The sequence below is a fragment of the Camponotus vicinus genome, unplaced genomic scaffold (genome assembly GCF_025532165.1).
Source record: "Camponotus vicinus isolate PSW18456_S1 unplaced genomic scaffold, iyCamVici1.0 SCAF_3, whole genome shotgun sequence".
Classification (NCBI taxonomy): Eukaryota; Metazoa; Arthropoda; class Insecta; order Hymenoptera; family Formicidae; genus Camponotus; species Camponotus vicinus.
Window position 1 is genome coordinate 16,411,559 of NW_028141967.1, and position 17,458 is coordinate 16,429,016.

Here is a 17,458-nt window from a genome sequence, read left to right on the forward strand (position 1 = left end):
CGCTAATTCTCTACATTATAGTTTCATTATACTGAATTGGTACATCATACAAAGGTATTTAAGCTATGTACGTTTCTAATATATTATAGTATAGTATACAGGGTTTGCCAAAAGTGTGGAAACCCCTTAATATTTCGAAAAATACGCATTTTTAAAAAAAATTTTTCATACAAAAGTTATAGGGTTTTATGTGGCGCATTACACAGCAACATTATTATGACCTCGAATAGCGTTGTCAAGGTTATGTGAAGGTCATCTCCAACTTTTTAAATGGGACACCCTATATGCTTTTGCGTATTCTTGTAGCTTATCTCGAGAGCTTTCCAAAACACCATAATTAAGTTAGTTTTCATTAAGTACTTTCCGAGTTATGAGGCTTGAAATCATTTCTTAATTTTACATAAATCATAAAATATCTAGTAAAATATTCATTTTTCGATTATCTTACCTTAATACTTTTATGTACAAAATAATGAGAGGAATCAATTGGTGTAAAGAAAAAACATAGTTGTTTCTAAGAAAAAATATGTAATTTGCAATTAACAATTACATATTTTTTTTTAAAAACAACTATGTTTTTTCTTTACACCAATTGATTCCTCTCATTATTTTGTACATAAAAGTATTAAGATAAGATAATCGAAAAATGAATATTTTACTAGATATTTTACGGTTTATGTAAAATTAAGAAATGATTTCAAGCCTCATAACTCGGAAAGTGCTTAATGAAAACTAACTTAATTATAGTGTTTTGGAAAGCTCTCGAGATAAGCTACAAGAATATGCAAAAGCATATAGGGTGTCCCATTTAAAAAGTTGGAGGTGACCTTCACATAACCTTGACAACGCTATTCGAGGTCATAATAATGTTGCTGTGTAATGCGCCACATAAAACCCTATAACTTTTGTATGAAACATTTTTTTTAAAAATGTATTTTTCGAAATATTATAAGGGGTTTCCACACTTTTGGCAAACCCTGTATATTATAGTATAATATCTGATTATATCAGTATATTGAGTTTTGTGTTATGCCAACATTTCCTTGCAAAATCCAATTGTTCCAAAGCCAATTAAATTGGCAACCGGTTCTTATAATTATAGAGAATAAACACTAAATATCAAAATGTAAAGTTTAGACATGGCTTGATGTATTTTACATATCAATTTTACTATTGACAAGATTTTTTAACAAAAAACATAGATATCAAAAATATCTATATTTTTGTACTATATAGCATAAATAATTAAATAATAATAAATAATTACGGTATTTAATTGGGTTGGATTAATTAATTTGTATAATTTAAATGTGTAACAAGTAATCTGATAATTTTCTCGTAAGAATTGCGAATTAAATTTATTAACATTCGAATGTATGTAACGATGATTAGTTGATAGTAGATGAATAAACAAACCATGTATGCGATGTTCGTACACGCGCAAGCGTGGTATTATATTATATCCAATGCATTATAAGCTTTCCAGATTACAGCGGTTTACACAATCTAAATTATATAATCAGATCCTAGTCCTTAAATTATTTCCTTAATCATTGTCAATGCATCTTATTGGGTATACATCTATGTTCACTTATTATTAATTTTTATTATTATTACTTTTCAATGATAAACTTTAATTCTATTTTAATTAATATGAAAATTTATGAGCTATATTTCCCGAAAGATTATAATACTCACATCTATGTAATTGGATTTTAGAAATGTTAGTACGCCTACAGTTTTATAATTGCTCTTGTTATATATTGAAATATATACAATGAACAGATAATGAAAAGATAGAATGTTCCATGAGTTCTTTGAAAAATTATTTAAAGTGTTGGATAGATAAAAATTAATATTAAGATTCGTATCTTTGTGATAAATATATTCTCAAAAGATAAGAGATAAAAATTGTATACACATATATAACATATGACACATTATCTCTTATGTCACAATATTTTTCTTTTATTGTTTTTATTCTTATCTTCTTGGAAAAATGAAATTTTATAAGAGTCATGCTTTTCAAGAAAAAAAGAAGAAAATTAGCTTATGTTAATAAGCTATTAGTGAAACGCCTACCACAATTTTTTCCTTTTAGTCTAATTATACTCGAACTCGCGATCGCTTTGATCTAATTACGCCCTATTTTTTGGTACACGTTTGAGTTACACCGATAATTACGTTTCGCTTTGTGTACTATTTAATTCAAATATAAATGAACCTAACGACGATGACGTCGACGACGATGATGACGACGTTCCGTTCGACGTTGCTTCCATTTCGACGGGCGCTGATGAAAAGTCGATCGATTCGCGCGGGGGTGGATCGACGGGAGCCACTCTTTTCGAAACGTGGCCCATCCCTTTCGAATAACCAACAACCCTTCCTTCTCACCCCCATCAACGGCGCTTGCGCCCCGATGCTTCCTATAAGAGGCTGAGCGCCTCTCGCGCCGATTTCAGTCTGTCCCGCGGTACCGGCAACGCGGTTGTCGTTGCGCGCGTTGTTGCGAATCATCCCCTTCGAGGACGATATTCCCATCATGATGCTTCCCGGTTTCGACTAACAAGAGCGAAAGAGAGAGACAAAGAGAGAGCGAGCGAGAAGAGCTCCTCTTTTCCTCCCTTTCCTCCTTCCGTCATCGCGATAAGCCAAGCAGCGTCGTCGTCGACGTCAGCAACGACGTTGCTCCTTCTGGATGACCAGCGTACGTTGATAAAAAGAGAACGACACAGTAGTTCTGCCCATTGTTGCGCGGACGTGGCAGCGGCTCCTCAGGACTGCTCTTTGTGAAACCCTCTTCCCCTCCCCCTCTGCGCGGCATGTGATTGTGCTTTGTGTGCGTTATTTAATTAATAGTAAACGCAACGCTCTTTTATGGTGGAAATACTTCTTTTTATGTTGCTAAATAGTGCGTCGATGGAACACAATCACTTTTCATTGTTCGATAGCGGATATAATGCAACTACCCGATTGGTAAACGAAGCTATCTTTGGCTATTGTGTTTTGTGCGCAATGGATATTTCTTCTTTTTTTTTTTTTTTTTTTTATAGTGAGTGATGCTGCCGTTTTTCGTTGTTGCCCAGAAAAAATGGAGATCTTTTTATGTTATCATTGGATGTCGATTTGTTACAATAATTTTAAAATGGAATGAAGATTTTTCGTTATATGATGAATAAATTACTTTATCGTTTCGATACTGCCATTAAATCTTTGTTATATATGTAAAACTTTATTTAATAATTAATTCACTGAATTTGTTGTTCAAATAAAGATTATATTCCGGGTCAACGTTTCCTCAAATAAAAATATCTTACGTTTAAGATATATAAGTAAGATAGTATTTTTTAAATATGTTTAATACTTACTCTTAAATAAAATGCAATATATATATATTAATATTAACACTAAATTAACACTAAAAATTAAATATAGATTACATTATATTAATTCTATTTAAAAATTCAGAGATTAATACCATTTAGATATGATATGTATGAAAAATTTCTAGCTTATCTTTTAACATTGCGAATTTTCCGCATATTAGCGTGCAGGAACAGCAGTCCCCAATGAATTAATCCAGTTAATTAAAACATAATCAAGCTCTTATATTTCCCAAGATTATTTTGAGCTTAATATGAGCTTATATAATTACACGGTAAAAAGATTTAACTTTTTTTTATTTCTGTTAGTCGTATCGCGGGTGCTCTGAGAGATTTAGGGAAATAGGATATCGGGCACTCTCTCTCTCTCTCTCTTTCTTTCTTTTTTTCTCTCTTCAGTTTTAGCTGGAAAATTAGAAGGTAGTGCATTTGGCGCTTGTATCTCGATGATGTCGCCATTGCCTGCTGCGGCAAATGCTAGGGTAGCTTGCTCTTCGTTTTGTCGTGATACATGCATCAGTGAAACTTCCGCGATGCTTAACGTATTAACCGCAACGTCGGTCGCGTTGATATCGTTTGCATCCGCAAACTTTTTTTTGGCTAAATTTATCCTGCGAAATGTTCAGCTGCAGATGTTCATTCCTGCATTTTTTCATATGCATCGCATATAGCTTAAATGACATCCGCGCGAGATAGATTCGGTTCTTTTATGTAAATTTAAGTCGTAGTTTTTTTTAACTAAATTTATAGTCTTAAAGTATCTTTTGTTGAGATTTTTAAATAGAAAAGTCTTATAATATTTTTATAATATTTTCATAAATGATATAACAGCGTAATATTTGACAGCTGAAATAAAATATTATATTCGATTTAGTAGCATTTCTGAGGAAGCCAATATATTTTATATATCCCCAATTAACTTTGCAAATGTGATAACATCTCAGCAGCAATATCTCCGTTATCGAATGGGTATGGCTAGCTAAAAAACAAAAATAGTGGATCACTCGCAAACGAAGGAGATCTTCGCTTATCGAGAAACCATCGATAAGTGGTAAGATACTGTTGCAAGATATCAATTGCGTGGGAAAGCATCCTGTTGCAAAGATGGCGTTTAATGGCGTTTTGTTTTCTTTTCTACCGAGTTTTATCGATTACGATGTTGAGAGAAATTATAATTTCAACTTTCCAAAGATCTATATGCTTTTTAAAATACTTTTCCTGAAAAATTATAATATTAAAAGAAATTAAATTCAAAATAAACTACTGAATTTAAATCAAAATAACAAATATTTAATGGAAATAAAATGCTTATATTTATAACAAGGACTGACTACGCTGTTTGGTAATGCTGTTTGCTAATTTTAGAACTTTCGTCAGCATGCAATTCAATTTACTGTAAAATTCAATTATTGCATGCACGTATTCTTTTTTAATGCAACAATTTGTCGCATCGAAATGTGTGATGACAGATGTCCATTTTATGTTTTTTTTTATTTATCTATTTATTTGATAAATTCGTAATAAAACGTTTGAGAAAATTGATAATAACCTATCTTCGCATTTCATCTTTACGTTAGTAGTGTTATTGTATCTGCAAAAAATGTAACAATCGCTATCAAGTCAATAATGTGAAGCTCAGCTTTTACTGAACGTACGGAACATCTATGATCTATTTATGTATACGTTATGGAGGCAATCATAATTGATTGAAATAGTGAGATATGAAGATTGATATGCTACAAAAAATTACTTTTTATTTTATGCGATACGTGAGTTACATAGATCGTCTCAGAAATGTATTTTCTACAGATTGCTAAATGCATAGTCCATTTACATTTAATAAAAATTTAAATGCCTCTTTTCAGAAATTTTTTTAATATCTAAAATTATATATATATATATATATATATATATATATATATAATGTTTATTTTGTAATATACATACCTCTTGGCAATAAAGCTTCAAAAATTAAACTGCTATGAAAGCAAAACAAAGTTGTTGAAAATTTTAATTAAACTTTATTATTACATTTATTAATAGCAATGAGAAAGATATTTTATGCATTGTGTTTTTGAAGCTCGAATTATTTTAATAATTGTTTTAAAATTGATTTAAATTACGTATTTGTGTTATACATATTTGTGCTTAAACATGATATGTCAAAGATTGATGTTATCAATGGAATGTTTTTAATAACTTTTTTTATATGAAAAATGCAGTTTACTTAAAGTATACTAGAAATTTATTGCAAATGACAGATGCGCATAACATCGCGTATGCAACGGTAATATATAGGAGAAATATGCCTGAGTAACCATAAGTCGCGACGCCCATCCGCGCCGAAAATTATTTATGACATACACATATGTATGCCAGCATATGTATATTGCGATGGTTGGTATCTTGTAAAACTGTCATAGTAAGATCTTATACGAAGACATGATAGAAATGCAAATAACTTTGCCTTTATTCTAGTATAATAAATGTTGAATAAAATCGAATCTGTTTTTCTCTCTTTATTTCATGAAATATACATATGTTTTATGTAACATATCTAATTCAAAAGTTATTTTCTTATATATATGTACATATTTAAATTTTTTTATTTTATTCACTTTCTTATTTATTTTTATATCTTCATAAAAGCACATTTTTATTCTAAGAAAATTAAAATATTAATATATATATATATATATATATATATATATATATATATAATAATTAAAATATATACAGGGTGAGCCATTTTAATTAACGCACGCAATTATTTCGGAAACAAAGCATTTTAGAGAAAAATGTTTCAGACAAAAGTTTTATGGTTTCGAGGGGGCCATAAGATGGTATCATTGGTTTGACCTTGAAGAGTTATTTGAAGGTCACATGAAGGTCACCTTCAATTTCTTAAATGGAACCTACTATTTGTCATTGCATATTCTTGTAGCTTATCTCGAGAGCTTTCCAAAACACTATAATTAAGTACCTTTTCGTTAAATATTTTTTGAGTTATGAGGCTTGAAATAATTTCTTAATTTTACATAAACCGTAAAATATCTTGTAAAATATTCATTTTTCGATTATCTTATCTTAATACTTTTATGTACAAAATAATGAGAGAAATCAATTGGTGTAAAGAAAACACATAGTTGTTTTTAAGAAAAAATATGGAATTGTTAATTGCAAATTATATATTTTTTCTTCAAAACAACTATGTGTTTTCTTTACACCAGTTGATTCCTCTCATTATTTTGTACGTAAAAGTATTAAGGTAAGATAATCGAAAAATGAATATTTTACAAGATATTTTACGGTTTATGTAAAATTAAGAAATTATTTCAAGCCTCATAGCTCAAAAAGTACTTAACGAAAAGGTACTTAATTATAGTGTTTTGGAAAGCTCTCGAGATAAGCTACAAGAATATGCAATGACAAATAGTAGGTTCCATTTAAGAAATTGAAGGTGACCTTCATGTGACCTTCAAATAACTCTTCAAGGTCAAACCAATGATACCATCTTATGGCCCCCTTGAAACCATAAAACTTTTGTCTGAAACATTTTTCTCTAAAATGCTTTGTTTCCGAAATAATTGCGTGCGTTAATTAAAATGGCTCACCCTGTATATAAAATTTAATTTTATGTGGTATGTACATAACAAAATACATCAAGCTTTATAAACTTTTTAAATTATTTTCACTAATATTCTTCGATTTTTGCACGAAGAAATAAAAGTGCAATGGAAGCTTAAAAAAGAGCATTTTTGATAATTAATAAGTTATACGTGATCTATACCATGAACGGTCTATTGGATAATAAGATAGAAGATAAAGTGACTTTTCGAAAAAGATGCATCAAGGGCAATTTTAATGTTTACGAAATATATGAATTCGATAAAAAGTCTTCGGGGAAACATTTATCGGTTTTATGAAGATGTATTAGAAGTTGCCAATTTCGACATCGCGCCAGTAAATTTTGATTAGGCCAATGTTAATCTTGAAGTAGCTATCAATTGAAACATTCGTGAACGAAACAAGATAAGATCAGAGACCAAGTTAAATCTCCATTAAACCACTTATTGTTAGCAATCGCTGTGAGAGAACCCGCTTTGCGATTCCGCTTGCCTTCCTTTCGGATTAGCGAGCTCATATTGGAGTAGTAAAGTAGCGAAGAAAATAATGCACTTAATGCATACCCAAGTGGATTAAAATGAAAATAAATATATAAGATTACTTTAAATATGTTCTCTACAAAATTTACAGATTTCAAATACAATTTCATAATATACATATACAGGGTGATTCATATAAAGTGACCGATGTGAATATTAGCTAAAGTTGAAGAGCTATGAAAAAATTTTTATACCAAAAGATGTTTGACACAGAGGGGGACATCGTATGGTACAAACGATATTTTTATAGATGAAGGCATTAAGGAGATTTCAAGATCAACTTAATTTTTTAAAATGGAACACCCTACATATTTTTGCACATTCTTGTAGCTTATCTCGAGAGCTTTCCAAAACACTATAATTAAGTTAGTTTTCATTAAGTACTTTTCGAGTTATGAGGCTTGAAATCATTTCTTAATTTTACATAAACCATAAAATATCTAGTAAAATATTCATTTTTCGATTATCTTACATTAATACTTTTATGTATAAAATAATGAGAGGAATCAATTGGTGTAAAGAAAAAACATAGCTATTTTTAAGAAAAAATATGGAATTGTTAATTGCAAATTACAGTGTTTTGGAAAGCTCTGGAGATAAGCTACAAGAATATGCAATGACAAATAGTAGGTTCCATTTAAGAAATTGAAGGTGACCTTCATGTGACCTTCAAATAACTCTTCAAAGTCAAACCAATGGTACCATCTTATGGCCCCCTCGAAACCATACAACTTTTGTCTGAAACATTTTTGTTTGCTGGGCTTAGTTTTTGAGATATTTTACTGTCCAAATTAAAATGGGACACCCTGTATATACAGGGTGGGCCATTTTAATCTATGCACCCAAATTTCTTTGTACCTAAGACAGATACGGAAAAATGATTCAGACAAAAGTTTTATGGTTTCGAGGGGGCCATAAGATGGTATCATTGGTTTGACCTTGAAGAGTTATTTGAAGGTCACATGAAGGTCACCTTTAATTTCGTAAATGGAACCTACTATTTGTCATTGCACATTCTTGTAGCTTATCTCGAGAGCTTTCCAAAACACTATAATTAAGTACTTTTTTGTTAAGTACTTTTTGAATTATGAGGCTTGAAATAATTTCTTAATTTTACATAAACCGTAAAATATCTTGTAAAATATTCATTTTTCGATTATCTTATCTTAATACTTTTATGTACAAAATAATGAGAGGAATCAATTGGTGTAAAGAAAACACATAGTTGTTTTTAAGAAAAAATATGTAATTTGCAATTAACAATTCCATATTTTTTCTTAAAAACAACTATGTGTTTTCTTTACACCAATTGATTCCTCTCATTATTTTGTACATAAAAGTATTAAGGTAAGATAATCGAAAAATGAATATTTTACAAGATATTTTACGGTTTATGTAAAATTAAGAAATTATTTCAAGCCTCATAACTCAAAAAGTACTTAACAAAAAAGTACTTAATTATAGTGTTTTGGAAAGCTCTCGAGATAAGCTACAAGAATATGCAATGACAAATAGTAGGTTCCATTTAAGAAATTAAAGGTGACTTTCATGTGACCTTCAAATAACTCTTCAAGGTCAAACCAATGATACCATCTTATGGCCCCCTCGAAACCATAAAACTTTTGTCTGAATCATTTTTCCGTATCTGTCTTAGGTACAAAGAAATTTGGGTGCATAGATTAAAATGGCCCACCCTGTATACAGGGTGTCCGATTCGTGAGGGACCAAACGAAAAGTGATGATAGATTGGGTCAAACTAAGAAGAAAAGTCCTCTACCATTTTGCAAAATTCGCAATAATTATTAAGTAATAAGCAAAAATGTCACATGAAGGTTACCTTCATGTGACATTTTTGCTTATTACTTAATAATTATTTTATTATATATATATATATATATATATATATATATATTTATATATATATATATATATATATATATATATATATATATATACACACATATATATATATATACACATGTTTTTGGTAAAATCAATTTTTTTACAAAAGACTTGATTCTTTTACAAAGCATTAATCTCTTAATAGATGTTTGTAATTGATGTCAAATTGGCTCTTAATAGATGTTTGTAATAGATGTCAAATTGGCTTTTCATAAAAAGTTTGTTTTTTTCCAAAAATTATATTTTTTATAAAAAAAAGAGCTTGCGACATACATATATTGTGTGTATATATATATGTCGTATGAGGCAAAATATATAAATTTAATTTAAAATTAATTTAAATTTAATATAACATTTAATTTAAGAAAATTTTGAACATGCAATTTTTAAACTTGTTTATTATATAGTGTACTCTTGAAGTAATAAAAAATTTTGTTAAATATCAAAGAATTTCTCAAGACAACGATTAATCACAATTTCTTCATTGCGTTTTATTGTATTTAATATAATAACAATATTAAAGCTATTGAAATGACATGATCGAATTATATTCGCTTCTGGTGAAATGTGCAAATTTATTTCTAAGGTTCGATAACATACAATAGAACAGCAATCCGCAGTTTATAAATTCGTGCACAGTACGAGTACGTACGTCACACGGAAGCGAACGCGAACGCAAATTATCTCTCGAAATAACTTACTGGAGAGATAGAGAGGTGCAGAGTTTCTTTCGGTGTCTGTTCGTCTCGTGCTCCAGTACTACATAATGTAACGCGACAGATAATAATGTAACGACATAAGATTCATCGCGTGACATCTCCGTGAAATTTATGCGGTCGTCACGTTCCACTTGCATAGCATCTCGACACGCTATCGTATCTCCAATTTATTATATCGTCACGGTCTTCCTCTTCTTCTATATGTATACATTTAAATATTAAATATATATATATATATATATATATATATATATATATATGTACATATGTATGTATATGCACTTAATATTTTATAAAGATCATCAACAAGATAATAATGCAAAATGTTAACATTGCGATTCTTGTGTGCATTATATATTATCATCAATGCATAGTTTATACGTTTATAGATTGGATTTTAGATTATGCGGTATAAATTCTGCGATCATTAAAGCCGGATATATACTGATTGTTAAAGATAATGATGAAACAATCGTGATGTACACAACAATAGAAACATAATGACTAATTATTATTTGCGTTTTAACTCATATAGCATAAATTATAATATCGTTGTCAACATTAATTATGGCATTTTCATATGAAATGTAACGCTAAAATGTAATCGATGTTTTCATACTTCCATAGTTACATTCAAATTTGATAGTTTCTAATAAACTTTCGTGTTTTTGCAACTGCTACCTCAGCGGAATCATCGGTTATTCCATTAGAAGGAGCAGAATAGGAATATCCTACATGTTAATAATGCAAATTTGCAAAATGAAACTACAAAGGTAATTCAAAATGCAGGAGATTTCTTTTGTTCGCATCCGGCATAAATTTAAATTTTTTATCGGCGAAAAAAAATAGCAATTTTCTATCTCGAAACTGGCGAGAGAATCCTATATGACGTAATAACTTCCGCAAATCCACGTTTCATTACATTTTTATTTGCATCTTTCACGTAATACATAATTGGACATATTTGATCTATCTTTATATATACATACACACACACACACACACACACACATATATATATATGAGATATAAAACTTGTATTTCACACATATCAAAAATATTGTTAAAAATATTTTAAATATTTGTTTTTTAAATGTAAGTACTGTTTCTTTTATGTCGATTGCATGTTATCACTTTTTTGGACTTGTAAAGTCTTTCTTATTTCCTTGTTCTTTAAGGTTTACATTGAAAATTTATTCTTAATTCTAAATTAACTACATCTCACTATTTTCGGTGTAAACAAGATAGACCATTGTACAAAGTTTTTAAACTGGATTAAAGTTAATTCAAGTCAATCATGAAGTTCGCCAGTAATCAGCTATGCAAAGGTCTCTTGAGTTTCCAAGCCGAATTTTCAATTTATTATCTCGCGGAAAATCGCCTAAGATCAAAATCGAAGTAATTGAAGGCGTATTCATACTAACGAAAATTAAATTAATCATTTTAGTTAGTCATAATTTAGTTTATGGAATAAAGAACTTGGTTCATTTTAGCCCATTTGTCCATGATCATTATTCATATCCATCGTTCTTTTTCTATTCTTACACATTTTATATAAATTTGATATAATATTTGTAAATTAACACTTTAAGATTAACATAAAAAATAATTTAAATATTTATTTATCGGTGCAACAGCAATTATAGATAATACTAATCTATAAAATACAAATATATTTAAATTATGCACAATTGAATTTTTTGCTTCTTGTTCAAATAAATATGTAATACTAAAAAATTACGTGATTACGCACAAAAAGATTTCTCTAGATAAACTTTTATGAAAATACTAAATAATCCAATATTTATATAAATAATCCTGATAATTACAAATCTTCATACACGGTGCGCGCGATGTTGATACATTTTTTATGTATTCATATAAAAATTTCAATTAAATAAAAAATATTTTACAAATATATTTAGTTTATAAAATGTCGAAAAGAAAATAAAAAATTTAAAATCTTTTTTATATGAATTACATAATCATCTAAAATAAATTGAAAAATATCGAGTAATTAAAATTTTACAAGTAACAAAAAATAAATTAAATCATAAATTACTCACGGTTACTCCATCGCCCTACATTTCCCCGGGCTTTTTCCTTTCTTGTTCATCCTTTAGTGCTTCTTTGTGATACTTACACGACACTCACTCGTGAGAATAGATAATTACAACCGCGCGAGCACTAATCAGCAGATTACAGTGGCATTTCGCACAGTACTACCGACATTAACTGCACTTGACGCAAATGTTATTATGTTATACCACATTATATATGTTATACCACAATAGAAGAACAATGCCGAAATTACAATCTCTCGAAAATCGCACCAAAATGTGTCACTCGCCGCTGTTACCAATTGTCTATTATTAACAAATAGTATACTTTTCCATTTTAAACGATTACTATCTTGTATTATAACATAAAGTAAATATACGAGTTAAAACTAAAGTTCAACAAAATGTAATATTCGAAAAGTTACTTTGCTGGCGATATATTTCAATTGAATAAATTATACAAATATAAATTTCGCTAAATATATCTATGTATTACTATTAAACAGTATTCATATACCACGCTTTTTTCCGTTATTTGAATCATTTGAGAGCAGATATATTATATTTAAAAAACGAAAAATTAAAATATAACGTAAAATATATTCGATTTCAATATTTATTATTTACAGATATAATATTATCGTTCGTAAATATCGCAATAGAATATTTTATAATTCCTATCGCTTCAATCTTTATTTTATAAATAAATATATATATATTATGTGAAATATATAGTGTTTAGATAATAAATATGTCGCCGCGATCTATTTTTACGTGTCATTTATCGTGAGAATTAATCAATCGCAAAAGCTAATAATTATAATAATTATAAGGAATGATTGTGTGTTTGACATCTCCCGATATTTTTCGAGAAATCGCATCTTTCTTAGAGACTAATGCAATGACAGATAGAGCGATTCGTGCAATTACCTTCCTGTTTCAGTCTCATTATATATGAGGATAGTTGAAAAGGTTCTCGATCTGACCAAAAAATACACGATTTTTGGTAAATTTTTCTTACTCCAACGATATTTTAATTTTTTTACACTGTTTTTATCCTATACTTTTTTATTCTGTATAATGCGATTTCTCTAAACCTTCAAAAAAACGTTAGTTTCATCGATTATTTTAGTATTTGAGCCAAATTTTTTTTCAGCAAGTCATTTCTTCATGTTTGGAAAGAGAAAAAAGTCAGGTGAATACGCATCTATCTGAAATTTGGGTAATTTTCTGCAGGATTAAACTTGTCGAAAATTATAGCAGTTTGATATTTCTAACATCATTTCTGTGTCAGACTGAGAACTATTTGAACTACTCTCGTAAATCATAACAAGACAACAATATAAACAAAACAAGTGTCAAATTTGCCGGTATACTATATAACGTTCTGTTTAATAACATTCTGTTTACGTCACGCTTTGTTGTCATTTGTACACAGTACTATTCGAGACAGTCGAGCGAAAGGTAGCAGTGCAAATTGTTCCGTGTATGCTAATGATAATACGATCATGATAAATATTAAAAGACATTTAACGAGATTATTTCCTATGATTATTAATTAACATTAATTCACTTGATTACTGTATTTTAATGAGAAATTAATTTCACTGACCAAATTTCAAGATAAAATTTACGTGCAGATATTTGTCGCAATAATAATTAAAGATTTACACATCAATGATTTGTTAAGATTTGTTAGCGCATTTTACATCATATATTACAATATATTTTCGGTGATTCGTGTAGCTACCTTCCCATTCTAGTTTCACTGCGCAGATGATAACAAAACAACAGTATAAACAAAACAAGCGTCGAATTTGCTGGCATAATATATCATTTATATCACCTTGTTGTCATTCGCGCGGCGACAGTCGAGTAGAATGTTAACGATGCGAATTGCTCTGTGTATCGTAATGATAATACAGTCATGATAAATATTTAACGCGATTGTTCTCTACGACCATTAATTAGCAATTATTACATTCCGTGATATTTATTTTTAATTTATTTTCACGCGTTATTTACGCGTTATAATATAAGATAATAATTGTCTTAAAGCATGAGAGTATTTACTCTTTGTTAATAATAGACATAGCATTGTCACGATAAATAGCGTATGAATTTAACGATTTTCGAATGCAAAACAGAGATTCTAATTTCGTATACATGTATATATGTAATTTTGACGTTCTCGCCTACAATATAATAAAATGCGCGTCTCTCTCTCTTGCGCGATTAACGTTAGGAATGTTGGGAAAATGATCTCAAAGTTATTATTATATTCTAAATGATTAGTGCGCGTTGTAATTAACTATATTTCCTTGTGAGTAAAGATTATAAGTGTCATGATGAAACAACGAGAAAGAATGAACCTGAAAAGAAGTCCGCAGAAGCGTCAGGCAACAACAGCACAGTAAACGTGAGGTGAGTAATTTGTAACTTATATATATATAATTTTTTATTTATGAAATTAATTGCTCATTTATATCTATGATAGTAATCCATTTGAAATTATATAATATATAGACGTAATATAATGCATATATATATGTATGTATGTAATATTTATAATATATAAAATATTCTTATTAATTTATATTAATATAATTATATTTATTTATATATATAATTTATATATATATATATATATATATATATATATATATATATATATACAGGGTGTCCGATTCCTGAGTGACCAAACTGAGAAGAAAAGTCCTCTACCATTTTGCAAAATTCGCAATAATTATTAAAAAATAAGCAAAAATGTCTCGGTACATGGGAAGCGGTAAACCGCTTGTAGTGTGTGATTATTAAGTGATCAAACGAAAAGTGGTGATAGATTGGGTCAAACTGAAAAGACAAATCCTCTACCATATTGCAAAAATCGCAATAATTATTAAGTTATAGGCAAAAATGTCTCAGAGTATAAGAAGCGGTAGACAGATCGCTTCTCATGCGCTGAGACATTTTTGCCTATAACTTAATAATTATTGCGAATTTTGCAAAATGGTAGAGGACTTGTCTTTCCAGTTTGACCCAATCTACCACCACTTTTCGTTTGATCGCTCATTAATCGGACACTGCGAGCGATCTACCGCTTCTCATGCGCCGAAACATTTTTGCTTATTTCTTAATAATTATTGCGAATTTTGCAAAATAGTAGAAAACTTTTCTTCTCAATTTGATCCAATCTACCACTACTTTTCGTTTGGTCACTCAGGAATTGGACACCCTGTATATATATAATTATATTTAATTATTTAAAATATAATAAATTAATATTTCTAAATAGTATGCTTTAATATTCTTCTCAAGATTTATAATTATTTATATATATAGACTATTAATAGAAAATAAATGAGAACTGTTTGTTTTTAAATTTTTAAGTTTTTAAATTTGTTTTTAAATTTAGCTGGAAGCATTTTTTCAAGAAAGAATTTAAATTTAGATTTAAATTCTCTCTTTTCGTACACATATAAAAAATTATCCAAATGACATAAATAATTTTACATTTATATATAAATTATAAATATTTCAAGGTACAAAACATATACATCTTTATTACATTCGACACTAATTAAAAACTATAGTATCATTAATATTCGCTTAAACATGTTGTCGCCAATGTTCATATAACATGCCAATTTTCCGTGCGCTATATCTTCCGTGCTTGTTGGAAATCCATTGGTTTCATAATCCTTCTGCCTGATGCAAATATATATTGCAAATGCAAATATAAAATGCAGCTGACGTCTCGCTATGAACGAGAACCGCATTGAAATACTCAAACAAGTGCATCGAGCTGCACGTTTACTGGATATGATTGGAGATAAATTGCTAATATCCGTATGGTAGACGATAATTGCTTGTCAACTTTAATTAATATTAAGCATGTGCTGCAGTATTATTGACGACATGAGATTTAAACATAATTAATAGTAACAATTATAAATAAGATTACAAGCATATTAAAGATCATAACAAAGAATAATGATTAAGTCTTGTTTACAAAATATTTAATATTAACAAAATAAAGTTTTACGGTTATAAAAAGTAACAAACAGAATCTATGAAAAAAGAGATAAGAGATGTATTATTTATTCACCTATATAATTTATTTATGTATATTCTTGATATTGCATGTCAAATTTGTGTTTTTTGATGTTGTATGTAAGGTAAAATTGATATTATTTTTAAAATATAATAAATCTAAAAAATAATTTAAACTTAAATAATGGTACTAATTAATATTTAAACTTTAATATTAATAATAATAATAGGGGTGTGTGTGTGTGTGTGATTGTTAAAATTTCCGCATAATATACATATAATTTTATTATAAATGTTTTTAATCCATATAAATCTCTCTCTCTCTCTCTTCTTTTTTCTCCCTATCTTTAATATATTCAAATAATATATATCGCATTAGTATCAGAAACAAGGAGAAATGTCTTTTGACGACAAGACGTTCTCTCCAATTATTCGCGGATGAAACATCATGGATATAGTCTCAAGACGGACGTTGCAGTACGCGGTTGCATCGCATCTCCGCAAGCAGGCCGCACAGTACACAGGACGCATAACTCGTAGTTGCACGTCCGGCCAAAATGGAGCCGTGGTTATATCGATTATGGCATGTCGTCTCAGGTTTCCGGGAGCCGCTGAGCTTCAAGGCAATGCATATCAAAGTGGCCGCATTTCGATCAAAGCTCTTAATCCTTCAACACTTATCGTTCCTTGCAATTCTGTCGGATATCGACGTCATCATTTCCCAAAGTCTAAAGCCGTTTATTATATAAAGAGACATAAAAATAACGATAAGCTTTGAGAGATAAAAATTTTTAAAATATAGCGAGAGAGAGAGAGAGAGAGAGAAAGAGAAAAAGACAGATTTGAATTAAGAATTGAAGCAAAATATTTTATATGTAAATTTTATTCTTATATTTATCACTAAGTAAAATTTTATTAATTAATTTATACAATTTTATTTTTTAGTATTATATAATTTATAAGCAAATATTAAAATAAGAAGAGAAAATAATAAGAAATATATAAAAATGGTATAAATCAAAAGGCTGCATCGCGCGCGCACACACACACACACACACACACACACACACACACACACACACACACACACACACACATACAGCATATATACATACGTATACATTTATCTTATTATCTTTGTCAAAACAAATTAAAAAATATCCTCATATTTC

At 29.1% G+C, this 17,458-nt stretch overlaps 1 protein-coding gene across 5 annotated transcripts in view; it reads left to right on the top strand.

Moving 5' to 3' along the window:
• Window positions 1-2,574: 2,574 nt before the first annotated feature.
• Window positions 2,575-17,458, top strand: part of LOC145967763 (metabotropic glutamate receptor 8) — a 119,637-nt gene continuing 104,753 nt past the window's right edge. For 2 of the 5 annotated variants that reach the window (XM_083092693.1, XM_083092697.1), the window contains exon 1: window positions 2,575-2,710. The gene's annotated coding sequence lies outside the window, so the exon portion shown is untranslated. Of the gene's footprint in view, window positions 2,711-2,730; window positions 2,980-14,566; window positions 14,658-17,458 lie in introns of those variants that run through there. The other 3 variants (XM_083092696.1, XM_083092695.1, XM_083092694.1) reach the window with 3 other exon arrangements.